This window comes from Tamandua tetradactyla, chromosome 1 (genome assembly GCF_023851605.1).
Source record: "Tamandua tetradactyla isolate mTamTet1 chromosome 1, mTamTet1.pri, whole genome shotgun sequence".
NCBI lineage: Eukaryota > Metazoa > Chordata > Mammalia > Pilosa > Myrmecophagidae > Tamandua > Tamandua tetradactyla.
The window spans coordinates 142985409-142998245 of record NC_135327.1 but is presented as its reverse complement, the minus strand read 5'-3'; the positions used below and the strand labels follow the sequence as shown (position 1 = coordinate 142998245).

Here is a 12837-nt window from a genome sequence, read left to right as displayed (position 1 = left end):
ATACAGTGGTAGATCAATAAAACATGTCTTTGTTCTTCCTCCATTCCTTTAACAATCTTTGAATCCAGAATACCAGTTAACTGGTTGCCCAGAGTAGAGGATGCAAATTTTTGTTGGCGACCAACATATCACCAGAAGCAGAGCTTGAAATTTTTTAACAGAAACTGAGAACTGTTTAGAGCTGTCATGATCTGGGCTTTAGTCCTGTTACTTGCTTTTATTTGACCATAGCTCTAGGGAATAAACCAATGAATGCACATTCTCCACTCCCCAAACTGCCTGCTTACTCCTTCAAGGTATTGTTTGTATTTTTCAAAGAGTAGTTGATTTTTAAATATCACAGCAGTATCATTCAGAACAGATTGAAGTTTTTTTTTTTATTCTAAGGAGTCAAACACAATCTAGATTAAAGTTTAGCTAACTAACATGGATAACTCTGACTTATGCAGAATGATGATGCTAAATAAAAGGTTCCTGAAACTTTTGTCATTGGAAACATTTGGGAGTTTGAACAAAAGTGGGTATTGCTTCCTGTCCTCTTACCTCTAGATACTAAGGCATTCAACCTGTGGGTTCAGACTTCACATCCCCAAACCTATCCTGATCAAAACAGGCAACATATTGGGGGAGGGGTCCAGATATTGTTGCATGGAGTTAGTTATGGGTCTTGTGTGTAGGGTGAGTCAATTCTTACCATGATTCCCATGTTACCAGCGCTGATCCCTGGACATTAATGGGATTGTCACTTTTGATATAAAGTCAGTCATCATTTGGGCATCTGAGAGTACAGAATCCCAAGTAGGATTAGCAGTTTGAACAAATGTTGAATAAAAAAGAATTGGTCTGGAAAACTGGAGCAAAAACTAATAATCCCTTAATTTCCTTAACTATTTTAATAATGTAAAAATAACAGCTAACTTTAATTGAGCACTTACTGTGTTCCAGGCACTCTTCTAAATGTTTTATATGAATTGACTCATTTAAACTTCATTACAACCTTATAAGGTAGGAACTATTGTCACCCCCATTTTATAGAAGATGAATGAAGAATAGAGAACTTAAGTAAAAGGTCACAAGTCATAAATGAGGTGCAGGATTGATTCCCTGGGTGGTGTGGCTGCTGTTTCATCTCTTAACCTTCTACAATCATAGAGTTTAATTTTTTATGTTTCAGGAAAATACAGGGCTTTCTTCTGACATAAAATAGAATACCAAAAAATTGAACTGGTGAGACTGATGTAGATAGTCAGACATAAGAATGGTCTGTGACTTAATTAATTGTAGTCAACAATTAAGTTCCAGGAGGTTAGAAAAAATGCAAAGAATCAGACTCGTCAACAAATATCAGTATGGCAATCAATGGTTAGAAGCCCATTACTGAAAAATGATCTTGTGGTAGAACAATTCTAGAATTCCATGAACCTTTAAGAAATGGACCAACTTATCTCAAGGTATTGACATTTTGGGTTGTAAAAATGACATCCCTAGAAATAAGTGGCAACAAAATTCCAGTAAACTAAAATGCAGGCGCTTCATTGATTTTTGTTGTTGTTGTTGCTAAACTTCAGAGCAATATATTTCCAGTTAAGGGAGCTCTTGTCACGGCTGATGAGAATCTTAAGGGGTGCCATTTTTTGTATGGCCAGGTATAAAGTGATTTTATATATCCTCTGAGAATAGCTAGTACAGTCAGGCAACTGTTATATATATCCCAGGTCTGGGGATAGTGGTGATTAAGACAAATCTAATTCCTTCTCCCAAGGGACTTGTAATCTAAAAAGATACCCAGTTAAACTGTTGTAATGAGTAACACACAGGTGAAAAAGAGAGACAAGGTTAATAAGTGCAACTGAACCCATAATCTTAAACTTCCACTGTTTTAGAATCCTAAATGTGCAGAAAGAGAAAACGCAAAATTGTAGTCCCAGGCCATTACTCTTTGTAGAAATCACCTCTCTCTCCTCAAGTCTCATGATCATAGCTACTGTTTACCAGTTTTTCACTTTGTTTTTTAAAATGCTGCCAAGCATGAGAATTGTTGCTCAGCCAGTATTTTAGTTTCCTAGCTTGAACAAAGGGAATTTATTAACTTAGAGTTTTGAGAAGAAAATGTACAAATCAAGGCATCATCAAGGCAAAACTTTCTTCCGGAAGACTGGCTACTGGCAATCCTTGGCTTCTCTACCACATGGCACGGCACATGGCGGCATTTGTTGGTCTCTCCCTTATCTACTGGGAGTCACTGATTTCAGCTTCTGCTTCTGCTATCTCGCTCTGTGTTTATTCCATTTATGAAGCACTCCAGTAATGGGGTTAAGTCCTTTCCTGATTGAGGTAAGCCATACCTTAACTGAAGTAGTCTCATCAAAAGGTCCTACCTACAATGTGTTTACACCCACAGGAATGGGTTAAATTTAGGAACATGTTTTTCTTGGGTAGATACAGCTTCAAACCACCACAGCTACTTTATCTAGAATGTCGTTACCGTCAGTGCTGAACCATTGCTGAGGCAAATATCACCTAAGCAAATGACCAATGAAGGCACTTGCTCAAATCTGAAGGTTAATCAAAGAGAAACCCTAACACGGGGTCTTTTGTAGGATACACCCACTAACCTGAAATTTGAAATCCAATGAATAATCCTATAGTATTTTTTTTTTGTATGCTGTGTGGCGGAGGTCACATTTCATTCTTTTTCCATGTGAGTATCCTGTTATTGCAACATCATTTGTTGATTTTTTGGGGGGTGAGGGTGAAGTGCAAGAGCCAGGAATTGAACTTCGGTTTCCCACATGGTAGGCGAGAATTCTACCACTGAACTACCCTTGCACCCTGAATACCTATAATTTTTACCAACCTAATATTGTGAGTCCTGATACATGGGCAGGGGTGAAGGTAAGTTGGATATGCATTTTTAAACAGTGTGGTTCTATGATGCAACCTCTGTGAATTTAAACTTTTGGCTTTCCTCAATCTGAAGTAAGATCTATCCCATGGATGCTGACTATTTTGCATGTGAAATCTTGACAGTCAGGAGATTGAGATGCTGTTCACCTGGCCTAGTTTGTCAAGCTCTGACAATATATAGAGGTGCAGGTGATTTTCTTACCTGGTGGTTTCTTGGGATGGGGAGCTACTGGCCAGAGCTAGTCATGATGTAGTCACTGCCCTCATCAGAGAATTGTCTGTGAGTGATATCCCTGCCTGGGTCACCTGCCAGTGGTTTACTGGCTGGCAAGCTTATGCTTGGAGTTTGTGAGGTAATGACAAGTAAGTAATAAGCCTGTTACTGCTTTGGTCTGATGAAGATGAGTGGCCACTATAACCATGAAATAGGGACAGACTGAAGGCCAATAACATAGCCAATTGCCTTATCACCAAAAAACGTATCGGCAGATGGAGCCCAAGAACATATTCCTTTAAATTCTTCCTCTGGAAACACAGTGAACAAAATGAGGCTATTGGGGGAGTCTGGAGGGTGTGTGCCAACCTGAGAGTTAAGGTCTTTTCTTGTGGTGCTGGCAAAGAGTAAAGAGGACTGTGGGGAAAGGAATCAAAATTTTCTGCTCCTGGAGGGGCCCTGACAAGCAGAGACCTACTTTGCATTTGCTGCATCTGCTCTTGAGAGGATCTGCCGTCTGCTGCCAGAGACACCCACTTCCTTCCCTGGCATGGAGAACTTCCAGGATAATTGCTTATCAATTTTCATGTCCAACATCATGGCCTGGGGGTCCAACATCTTGACTGAACAGATGCTGAAGGTAATTAAACCATGAGGGGGCAAAAAAATACAATCCCTTTAAGGAAAATCAGAGACTTGAGGGAGGAAGATAAGGATGAACTGGACTCGGGGCTCCTACTATCAGAGGACTGATGGAAGAAGTGAAGGAGAACTCGAACCAAGTGTTGAGCTTCTCAAGGAGGTGTAGTTGGAACACAAGAGACTTCTTAAAGCTAAAGTAAACCCCAACTGAAGAGAAGAAGATGGTTGGTGCTGAGAACTGAAATAATGGTTTCAAAGACCTGGTAGAATAAACTGCATAACAGAACAATACCCAGTCATATGAGTGAAAAGATATGAGGTTAGAATTTGAAAATGTAAATATTAACAGCTTCAAGAGAAGGAAAAGAAATATATGGAGAAATAATTTTTGAAAAAGAAAGACATTTATCAGGAGGAAGACAATCTTTTTGACTAGTAACAGTTACCAAGACCCAGACAGGAACAGTGAAAAAATATATATCTAGCTATATCTTGATGAAGTTTATAAATTCCTCGGATTAAAAAAGAAACATAAAATTCATACATAGAAAATGGCGATGACAACAACAAAACAGGTTACTGAAAAGATAAGAAATTTGACAAACATCAGTCCATTTATTTTTAATTAGAACTTCCAAATTAACAGGGGGAAAAAAATGCAATGGAGGGAGAGCTGGCTAAGCCAGAAAAGTAAAGAGAGGGTAGAGAAATAAAGTACGTTAAATGGTACAGCTAAAAAAAATGGAAACACAAAGAATATCACAATAATCATCACCGTAAATACAAAAAAAATCTGAATTTCCCTATCAGAATCCTTTGTCATGTTCAGTTAAAATTCAACCACCTGTCAATGAGAACTACAGTTAAAGTGACAAAGATTTGTATGGACAAAGATAATGTAGTTAATGTAAACACAGGAAGCAGGAGTAGCAGATTCAAAGACAAAAGCATTAAATATTACAAAGAGGCTTATGTAATGATAAAAGATGATATTCATGAGAAAATAAGCCATAAACCCTTATGCCCTAGGTTATGCACAAACTAGCAGACAAATACATATGGGCAAAATCTGCTGGAAATTTGAGAAGAAAATGATAAATCATGATGGGAGATTTTACTAAATTTCTTTTAGAATTTGAGACAAAAATCATCTAAAATTAAACAAGCTAAAGGATTTGAATAACCTAATTAACAAGATCGAGTTAATTGACATTCATAGAATTTGTACCCTACAAAAAGAATAGATAATTTTCATCCACAGAACACCTACAAATATCAGACTGGTGATAGAAAGCTTAAATAAATTCACCAAAGTTGGAATTTTAAAAGCTACATCTTGATTTGAAAAGACTAGAGATCAACAATAAGAAGATCACCATCACCACCAACAACAATAAAAGTACTTGAAAAATTAAGTAGATACAACAGGTTATTAAAATTATCCAGAAGAAATGGAAAGGAGAGGTGTTTAAATAAAACGTTATAGGACAAAGTTTTTTGTTTCAAGATAACAGATTGCTCACACATGTTTATTTCATTATTCTTCTGAGATCCTTATTAAATTAACCAGACAGGAAAACACAAAGATATAATTCCCCAACAGACAGGACAGTAGATGAGAGGAGAGGGTACTTATGGGGAGCTGAGAACTTGCAGAATTTTGCTGAAGCATGGAAACTGATGGAGGAGAAGTGAATAATGAAACAAGGTGAAGAGGACACAGCTCAGAGTATGAAACGAAGGAAGAAGGCTGAAGATAGGCCCTATCTGAGGACATCAGAGAAGCCAGGTATAATTGAGGAAGAGACATGTAGTTGAAAATAGAGGTTAACTGAAAGTGACTACATAGAACAGTTGTCTCCATTTCCTTCTCATGTGTGATGGGTCCATCAGTTAGGAGTTTATGTCTCAGGTAAAGTATCTGGAGTTTCCCCTAAAAAAAAAAAAATTAGCAAACTGGAAGAACTAAGGCAACCAGTGTGGGCACTGACCTTGAAGAGAAAAGACTTCCCTTTTTGGTATTTTTGTTTCCTAGTCTGAATGTCAGCTTACCATCTCATCAGCCTAAAGTGAAGTCCAACAGTAAATAAAACCTATTTTGATATGAAGTGTTCACTATGAGCTTGTTTATGCCACATTCTGAACTGTGAATGGAAAATTAAAGATTAATAGATATTTGAAGAAAGATGGGGACATGTGAGTGAATAAGAAATATAATGAAAAAAATGACACTGAAGAAATCAGAAATAATGCGGGGAAGAGAACAGAATTAAAAAACAAAACAAAGCACTCCTCTCACCCAAAACACACACAGCAATTTCTGATTAATATACTCTAAAATATCAACAGAGGAATTAAGAACAGGATGCTATGAAAAAGGATCAGAACAAAAAGGAATTCTCAGAAATACAGAATTTCTCAAAGCTGAAAGATATGAATTTTTGGATTGAAAGAGCTCATTAATGCTGAACAGGATGAGTGAAAGGAGAGAGCATCAAAACCTGTCATTGTAAGACTGTGGAACCCCAAAGATCAGGAAATAATACCAATATCTTCTAGAGAGAAAGAAAAGGTCTCCTACAAAAGATATTGATCAGACTGACATCAGACTTGCCAGCAACACTAGTTACCTGAATACAATAGACAAAACCTTCAACATTCCAAAGAAGAATGATTTTTCATCCTAGAATTCTATACACCCCCAAATTAATAGCAATAGGAATTAATAGTGATAGGAATAGGAATAGTAGGATAAAGGCACTTAGAGACACAACAAAGACTCCAAGTTTATCATTCACTTGTGTATTCTTAGGAGTTAAGACATAGTACAGCAAAATGAGAGTGTAAACAAAGAAAGATGAAGTCATGGGATCCAGAAAAAGCAGATCCAAACCAGGAGAGCACTAAAGGCAGGTCCATAGTTCCTGAATGTGTAGTAGGTCTGGAGATAAACAGGTTCCAATGGGATTAGGAGGATGTAAGGTCCTAGAAAAAAGGCTACTCAGAACAGAAAATATGATGGGAGCTTAGAAAAATTAGGGCATAATAAAATAAAATAATGTAAGGCACAAAGGCAATTAAGGGGGTGCATGGGTAGTTCAGTGGTAGAATTCTCGCTTGCCATGCAGGAGACCTGGTTCAATTCCCATTCCATGAATTTCTCCAAACAAACAAACAAACGAATTCAACAGCATACTCAACATGGAAAAAGAATGAAATGTAATCTCAGCCATACAGGACACAGGTGGAAAAAAAAGGCAATTAAAACTAGAATAGTCAGAAGGATCGGGTTGTGGCGGTGGAACTGTGTCCCTCCAGCTGCAGCAGTGGCAGCCACATCTTGAACCAGTCTAGCAGCTTTAAGGAGTGGCTGTGGCAACCCTCCTCAGGTGAACTATGAGCTGTGGAAAGCCAATGTGTATTCCTCCATCATATGCTGACCTTGGCAAAGTTGCCAGGGATATTTTTTCTTTTTTGATTTTTTTAAATCAATTTTTAATTAAAAAATATAAAAACAAACAAAACACAAACATTCTTATCACATGATCATTCCATTCTACATATATAATCAGTAATTCACAATATCATCACATAGTTGCATATTCATCAACACGATCAGCCAGAGATATTTTCAACAAAGGATTTGGTTTTGGTTTGGTGAAACTGGATGTGAAAACAAAGCCATGCAGGGGCGTGGAATTCTCAGCATCTGGTTCATCTAACACAGACTCTGGTAAAGTTTCCGGGGCCTTAGAGACCAAATATAAATGGTGTGAGTATGGTTTCACACTGATAACACTCTGGGAACAGAAATCACAATCGAAGACCAGATTTGTCAAGCTTTGAAAGTGACATTTGATACCAACTTCTCACCAAACACAAGAAAGAAAAGTGGTAAAATCAAGGCTTCTTACAAGAGGGAGTACATAAACCTTGGTTGTGATGTTTTTTATTTTGCTGCACCTGCAATCCATGGTGCAGCCATCTTTGGTTATAAGGGCTGACTTGCTGGTTACCAGATGACTTTTGACACTGCCAAATCAAAGCTGACAAGGAATAACTTTGCAGTGGGTTACAGGACTGGAGACTTCCAGCTACACACTAATGTCGATGACGGGACAGATTTTGGAGGATCAATTTATCAGAAAGTATGTGAAGATCTTGACACATTAGTAACCTTACTTGGACATTGGGTACCAACTGTACTGTTTTTCGCATTGCAGTAAATATCCGTTGGATCCCATTGCTTCTATTTCTGTAGAAGTCAACGACTCTAGTTTAATTGGGGTGAGATACACTTAAACTTGGACATTGGGTACCAACTGTACTGTTTTTTGTATTGCAGTAAATATCGGTTGGATCCCATTGCTTCTATTTCTGTAGAAGTCAACGACTCTAGTTTAATTGGGGTGAGCTACACTTAAAATCTGAGGCCTGGTGTGATGCTTACACTGTCTGTTCTGGTAAATGGAAAAGCATTACTGCTGGAGGCACAAACCTGGGCTTCCCCTGGAGTTGGAGGTTTAATCCAGCTGAAGAAACCTCTGGGAATGGATATCGGAAGATTTGGCCTTAATATATTTCCATTGTGACAAGCAGGCTTCCTACCAACCCCCCACCCTCCCAGCCAAGAAGGTGAACAAAGGATGATCTAAACAAGAGTTGTACTTTAACTATTTAGACAATTACTTGTTAGGTGGTTTCTAGTTGAATTATCTAATTACCAATACTACAGTTGTGCAGGCACCTATACATTATTTAAATGTATATAACTGTTAAATGCGCTATCCACCAATAATGAACTAGACCTTTACGAAAACTGTGCAATCGTGTGCATGTTTGTTTTTATGTTCCTTTTAACATTCGATATGATATTGCCATTGAATGAGATGGAGCAATGGGTGTTTTAAGATGTTAAAAAAACATGGTTAAATTCAACCATCAACACTTTGATATCTCAGTATGTTACAAATTATGAATAAAACAAGTAAGTTTACATAAAAAAATTTTAAAAGTGAAAACTGTGCAAACTAAAATATGAAATGAACTTATACAACTTAGGGAATGCAATGGACGTGAATCCATTAACCCCAACATTAAAATATTCTCCTTCACGTCACCCACTGAGAAGGAAATATAATCAGACATACCATGTGGCCACAAAAAAGTGCACCTGCAAGGCATATTAACATAAAGACTGCTCAGACATTTTCAACTTTTAGAGTCAACCAATGGACAACGTGTGCTCATAGGATATATCACAGAGGAAGTCACACACACTCCCTGCCCTCCAGGGAAAAAGTGGAGAGTCCTTCATGCTGGTACAATGAGAAGAGGGAGAAATCAGAGGCAATGGGCAAAGAGTGAAGACCGTGACTAGGTCGCTCATAAACCCAGTGGCACCACCAATGCAGGCCTTGGCCTTGGGAAGAGGGTATCAGGTAAGTGGAGAAGCCAAAAGTAGAAAGGGCAGTACACTGCTGCATGGTCATCTTTGCGCTAATATTGGGAAGGAACAGGAGGAAACAGATATGGCGATATAGTATGTAAAGGCCAAGAGAGTGCTGAAGGCACATCTCACTGGTTTCCCAGGGCCTGTGGATCCTGCATGGTCCTCACACATGGAGGGTGTGGGAGATGCCTAAAGATATGAACTAGTGGGCTTCTCAAGGGAATCACTGCAACAAGGGATGAAATGACCTTATGGGCAAGGACTGAAGGGTAGGTTCCCAAGCTGTGGAAGGAGTAGTGATTACAGTTGACTGCAGGGTATCTACAAGGCCTGATTGCTCAGGTGGGGTGGGGGGGGGGCTGCTCATCAAAGGAAGATGGCAAACTCCCTGGGATCAACCCTGTGAGAGAAGAGGTCAATGATAATATAATTCTGGATGTAGTAAGGGCAGAGCTTCCTGTCAGGGACAAGTGGGTCAGGGGACCTCAACTCATATCTGCATGCACACCAAGAGCCTTGCACCAATACTATGAAATTCTTCCCTGCACTAGGATGCTAAAAAGGAGGAAGCAGCCAGGAGAAGCATGAAGAGTGGAGAGAAAACTACCTTTACAGGTTTTAAACTTCAAATTGACTTAGTAGGCAAAGAGTTAACCCCCTTTAAACTTAATAAACAGAAAGAGACATGGTTAACTTCAATGGAGAAGTTTTTGCTACTAAGTGGAATGGGAGCCCTAGTGCAAGATGTGGCCAATTATAGAAAATAAAACCTACTCTTTTTTTTCTTACACATCAGAATTTTAGTGCTTTTTTCTGGCCCTTACTCAAAAGGATGGAAGGAACTTTAGAAGCAAAATGTAACAAAAGACCCATGAAAATATTCATGGAAAACTGTTGGCATGGAGTACCTGTCTGAAATGAGATCCCATGGTGAGCACATAGCTGCTGGCATTACCGAGAAAGAGAGACAGTTATACACAAAGGCCCTGAGATATTGGATGAGGATTTGGGACTTTTATTTAAGCTAGCTTGTTTTTCCTTCTAAAGAACACAAAACCATCAGCCAGGGAATAAGAAACCCATAATACAACCATGTTAAAGATGGAAATTTAAATTGAAAGTCATAAAAGGCAAAACAGAATTTCAGAAGGAATCAATATGTTGTGGTATCAGCCGCCATCCCACCATCCCTTGGATGCTAATTCATTAACTGGGTTTTCTCTCTGTTGTTGATAGTCCATGAGCACAAGGAAAAGAAGTGACAAACCTGATTTTTCCTTCCTTTATATTTAGGACCACAAATATTGTATCAGCAGTAGGGTAAAATTCAATTATAAAGACAAATTATATGAAGAGCTCAAAAGAAAAGCTTTATGCTCTATGCTTTCATTGTACTTCTGAAATCAGATATGGAGAAACTGTTTCAATCTCCAAAGTATATTATTATTGAAATGTTAAATGAATTACTGTACTTACTCTTTTTAACTTAATCTATAGCAATAATGATTTTTTGGTCTATTGGTGCTTCTAAGAAGGCTATAAAGCTCCTTTTGACAGGAAACATAACTCTATATTTAATTAATTTTTAATCATATGCTCTTAATACTCTTATGCTTAATATTTTCTTAGCCATTGTTTATGGATGCTTGTGACAGACATTCTAGGATCCTTCTCATACATCTGCCAATTTAAAATAAATTGTATGTTCTTATATAGGTTTTCACAGCACTTGCATTGTTTGATAAGTCTTTGCTAAGAGGTACCCTCTTATTTGTTGCTAATGTTTGTCTTTATTTTTGGAGAGTGTATTTTCCCACTGTATAATCTGCCCATTTTTCCCCCCCTACTATTTCCATGTTCTCAAAGATCCCCTTGACAGAGATGAGAGAAATCTTACATGGAGGACTTGTCTCCTTCTTTCTGATGACTGGTTGACAGGAATAATTTCCAACAAAGGGATAACATGAAGGGTGATTCCATGTTTAACTTCACCAGCTAATTCAGCTCAGATCACATTTATTTCATTGCACTGCTTCTATTCATTCATTCCTAATTAGTGGCACTCTGCCAGTTCATTCTTGTGCTATGAAACTCCTCTTGAAGAAGGCTACTTGCTGCCCTTGTACTCCAATACTACGCACTTAAAAAAATTAAGTTAGCTCAAATGTCAACAGCTCCCAATACAGATTCCTGGTTTAGAACTCTGCAGGGACCTTGTGGTGGTTTGGAACTATGTGCCCCAGAAAAACATGATCCTAAACTTAATCCACCCTGTGGGTGTGAACTCTTGTAAACAGGACCTTTTGATAAGGTAACTTCAGTGAAGGTGTGGCCCAGCTGAAACAGGATGGGTCTTGATTTTATTACTGAAGGTCTTATAAGGCAGTTCACAGAGAGAGAAAGTAAGAGGGAATAGCCAGAAGCTGGAAGTTGATGGAACCCTGCAAAGAAGGGAGAAGCTAGGAGAGGGCACCCCATGTACCGCCATCTGACAGAAAAGCCAAGGGCCAAGGATCGTCAGCAGCTAGCCACAGTCTCTGGGGGAAAGCATTGCTTTGACAGAGCCTTGATTTTGGACTTCCTCTACCCTAAAAAGCCCATAAATTCTGGTTGTTCAGGCCAACACATTGCATGGTATTTGTGTTAGCAATCAGGAGAACCAAAGTAGACCTCCATTTTATCAGGTGCTGAAAAATCCTCAGTGCCACCAAATCCTCTGATATTTTCTGGAGTGAACATGATTTTTTTTTTTGCATGGACTGGCACCAGGAATTGAACCTGGGTTTCCGGCATGGCAGACAAGCACTCTGTCTGCTGAGCCACCGTGGCCCTGGAGTGAATTTGATTTTTAAGCTATTGCTGGGATTGGTCTTCTTCTTTAGTGCTGGTGAAGCAGGGACTTACACTTTTTTTTTTTTTACATATTCCCTTATATCTAAGACTTGTCCTTCCCATCTCCCTGAGCTAAAATTAACCCATATTCTCAATATCCTTTTTTAGATTACTAATGCTGCCAGAAGGTAATATATACCAGAAATGGACTGATTTTTATAAAGGAGATTTAGTAAATTACAAATTTATAGTTTAAGGCCATAAAACTGTGCAAACTAAGGCATCAAGAGAAAGACACCTTGACTCAAGAAAGGCCAATGTCTATCACATGGGAAGACACATGGCTGGTGTCCGCATCTTTTCACAGCTTCTGGTTTCAAACGGCTCTCTCAGCCCCTGTGGATCCTTTTGGCTTCTGGCTTGCTTAGCATCGCATGGGAAGGCACATGGCAACATCTGCTGGGCCCTGCATCTCCAAATGTCTGTGTCTAGGTGTCTGCTCTGTTGGCACTCCAAGCCTCTACTCTGGCACTCCAAGCAACTCCAAATGTCTGTGTCTATGTTGCTTCTGAGCTTTCTCCAAAATGCTTCCCCTTTTAAAGGACTCAAGCAACCTATTCAAGACACAGTTTAACTGGGTGGAGTCACAGGTCCATCTAATCAAAAGTTCACAGTCACAACTGGGTGTGTCACATCTCCATGGAAACAACCTAATCAAAAGATTTCAACCCTAAACAATAGTCTGGCTCCACAATATTGGATCAGGATGGAAAGAAAATGGCTTTTCTGG

The 12837-nt window shown here is 38.8% G+C and overlaps 1 protein-coding gene across 6 annotated transcripts in view; it reads right to left on the bottom strand.

Moving 5' to 3' along the window:
• LHFPL3 (LHFPL tetraspan subfamily member 3) overlaps positions 1-12837 on the bottom strand; it is a 565071-nt gene that overhangs the window by 183777 nt on the left and 368457 nt on the right. The window contains exon 1 of one of the 6 annotated variants that reach the window (XR_013175996.1): positions 3110-3203. The exons of the other annotated variants lie outside the window; for them this stretch is intronic. The gene's annotated coding sequence lies outside the window, so the exon portion shown is untranslated. Of the gene's footprint in view, positions 1-3109; positions 3204-12837 lie in introns of those variants that run through there. 6 annotated transcript variants of the gene reach the window in all.